The sequence below is a fragment of the Capsicum annuum genome, chromosome 10 (genome assembly GCF_002878395.1).
Source record: "Capsicum annuum cultivar UCD-10X-F1 chromosome 10, UCD10Xv1.1, whole genome shotgun sequence".
NCBI classification, from domain to species: domain Eukaryota; kingdom Viridiplantae; phylum Streptophyta; class Magnoliopsida; order Solanales; family Solanaceae; genus Capsicum; species Capsicum annuum.
Window position 1 is genome coordinate 168,111,289 of NC_061120.1, and position 3,460 is coordinate 168,114,748.

Genomic DNA, 3,460 nt, shown 5'->3' on the forward strand with positions numbered 1-3,460 from the left:
TAAATGGAACAACAGGATCAGCTTCAAAGTCAAGAATTATAAAATCCACCAAAGATTAAGGATCCCACTTGCACCAAGACATCTTCGATAATACCATCAGGCCTAGCTAGGGACCTGTCTGCTAACTGCAAAACAATAGTGATGGGTTTGGGACTCCCAATACCCATCTTTCGGCACCATGATATGGGCATAAGATTGATGCTAGCCCCTAAGTCACACAGTCCAAGAGCACTAATGGTATGTCCTATGGTGATATGCAAAGTGAAACTTCCTGGATCCTTTAGCTTTGTGGGTAGTTTGTTTAGAATCTTGTATGTGCACTACCTAGTAAGTGCAACTATAGCATACTGTGTCAACCAATTCTTGTTTTCCACTATATCTTTCAGGTATTTTGCATATTTTGAAACACTCTGTAGAATATCAACAAGAGGCAGATTTACATGAACCTACTTTAAAAGATCTAAGAACTTCTTGTAACTCACTTCCTCTTTATGCTTCCTTTCCCTTTAAGAAAAAGGTACGGGTAAAGTCTTCTATTACACATGAATTTCATCACTTGACACTTTTTTCTTGACTTATTTCTACGCATTATCTTTAGAACCGTCATCAATGACTGTGGGACTAACCTACTCCTGAACCGTCTCCTTGGTTTGCAACCCACTCCTTGTTGTAACTGCATTCACCTGCTTTGGATTTGCCTCTTTATCCTTAGGTAATACTCCTTGAGGTCTTGTATTCTGTGCTCCTGCCATTTGACCAAGTTGCAGCTCTAGATTTCTAGTAAGCAATTATTGACTCTTAAACTTCACTTTAAACTACGCCTGTTGAGTCTTTATTTCTACTGCAAATTGTTCTTGTTGAGCCATAAACTACCTCATTAACTCCTCCATATTGCTAAATTGTGTAGTAGCTTGATTGTTCTGAGCCAGGTGTTGATTTGTTTGCACTGGCCCCTTATACTGATTTGTATTATGCGCATGATTTCCTCCCCATGAGAAATTGGGGTGAGGGCAATTCCTAAGAATACCCTTAAATCTCTCCCAAGCTTGGTAGAGATTCTCTCCTTCTTTCTATTTGAAACTCAAGATCTCGCTTCTCAAGTGTACGGTCTTCCCAGATGAAAAGAATCAATTAAGGAACTTCCAAGCTATATATTCCTATAAAGTGATAGAGAGTTGTATTTCAGCATATAACCACCTTTTTGCTTCCCCCATTAGGGAAAAAGAAAAGAGTGTCAATCTGACATAATCAAAATTCACCCCTTCAGGAATGTAAGTATCACTTATTTCCAGGAAGGTCTGTATGTGCTGTTATGGATCTTCATGTGAGAGGCCATGGAATTGCCCTGCTGAATTCAATAATTGCACCATATTCTAATTCAATTAAAATTGACCATGTGGTTCAGGCTTGCGAATACTGTTCGTCACATGGTTCATGAGTGGCATTGCCACCTCACAACAGGTCTAGCAGCTGGTTGAGCAGGAACAACTGGAATAATCGGAGGTGGGACATTTCCAACATTTGGATCGACCGGTTCATTTCTTTGTTCAGCCATTCTTCTCCTTTGTTGAAAAATTTATTTTAGTTCTACAAAAGTCTCTACCAACTCTTTATCTCTAGCTAGTCTTGTATTCAGCTATACCTATAAAAATTCAGCTGCTAAGATCAAGTTGTTAACACTTAAACTTAATATCAAAAACAAAAAATTTAGCAATTTACTAATTATACTAGTCCCCAGCAATGGCGTCAAAAACTTGTTGTGACTCAGATGCACATGCAGGTGAACGTGATTGTACAAGTAATATAGTGATTTAGACAATCAAATATTGTTCCCATGAGGACTAAGCAACTAGAAATTTAACCAACTTTCAATTTTAGACAATGGGTATTAAGTGTTGTAAAGTATCTTGATGATTTTGAAATTAAGAATAAAAATTTAAATTAATAAATGAAAGATAAAATTTTATGACTTGAGCAAAGCAAGAAACGGTTGTAAACAATAATGATAAGAACTCAAGGGTTGAGGCTTTTCGAACAATCATACAAAACTCTATTCTTATAGCAATCTAATTGGTTATCGGGTTGTTGGTTCACAAGGTTTACGCTATGATTTTGGTCTCCCAACCTCAAATCTTATATATATTGAATATTGCAGCTACAACTCCCGTAAAGATACAATAATTCATCTAGATTCATAAAGTTATCTTCTTGAAATTGAACCAAACAAGGCTTCTAGGTATATCCCTATCCTAGATGCTAATTTAAACCCCTTATTTCATAAAAGGATAAGAACCTTGCTCCTTAATTTCTTCGTTCTATTCTATAATTCTCCCCTTGGATTCATATAGATTTATAGATTTACTATAATGGTGGCCACTCATCAAAATAGTAAGCTCAAGAAATTAAGAACAACCCAGAAGATAATCCAAAAAGAAACTACTATAAACAATATCAAAGAGTAATCATGTTCTTGGCCCTAACCCCAGAACAAAGGAATTTAGCCACTCATGTTTGAATTAAACATCAAAAATAAGTAATTAATCATAACCAAAATTAATCTTGAAGTAAAAAAGTTCAAAAGAAATAATAAGAACCCTAAAAGAGAGAATTCTATACTTTTCCGCCGCTGCTATGCTTGCAAAAAGTCCCTATAATTTTGTTCTAGTTTTTCTTTTATACTGGGTTAGAATTAGCCTAGTGGAATTGACAAGGCACCGTCCTATCTGTAGCGCTGCTCCAGATGAGGCGTCGCGGGTATATCGCCCTGATCGACTAGAATTTTCTTGTGGAAATTTGTCTAAGGCCTGGGAGCCCCATTCTACGTAAGGCACCGCCTTCTCTTTAGTGCCGCTCTAACTAAGGTGCCACCTTAGATGTAGCGTCGCTCTATGTGAGGCATCACGGGCATATCACCCAGGTTCACTGGAAGTTGCCATGAAAAAATCTTCAAGTGTTGTGAGTTCTGATTTGGAGCCCGCATCACTTTGCATCACTAGAAGTCATTTTTTCCACTATTTTTTCATTGCACCACCTTGTTCCTTTCATCTCCTTGCTTCGATACTTGATCCAACCTTCCTTGCTTTCTTTAAAACTACTCGCAATGTCTATGATACTCTATATAATCGACTCATAACATTAATCACCATTTGCTTCATAATATGCATCTTTGTCCAAATCCATTAAAAATCTACCTTGCATCACTAATCATATCATTTAGATACAGAACATAATTAAGGCTTAAATATAATAAGAATAACACATCTCAGCTCTTAAAACAAGGCTAAATATGGGTGAATATTGGTTCTTGGACATATAAATATACCCAAGATCATGGTATATCTTAGTGGCCCCTAGATGAATAGAGTAACTCACACCATGAGCTTCTGTAAGAATTCATTGCCTCATATCATCTATACCTGGCACGCATAACCGACCCTAGAAATGCAACAACTATCTCCTC

At 37.0% G+C, this 3,460-nt stretch overlaps 1 non-coding gene across 1 annotated transcript; it reads left to right on the forward strand.

The window, feature by feature from the left end:
• The first annotated feature begins 996 nt into the window (after positions 1 to 996).
• Positions 997 to 1,104, forward strand: LOC124888223. The gene has a single exon (XR_007046355.1). It is a non-coding gene; the product is annotated as a small nucleolar RNA R71 (small nucleolar RNA).
• The last annotated feature ends 2,356 nt before the right edge of the window (positions 1,105 to 3,460 follow it).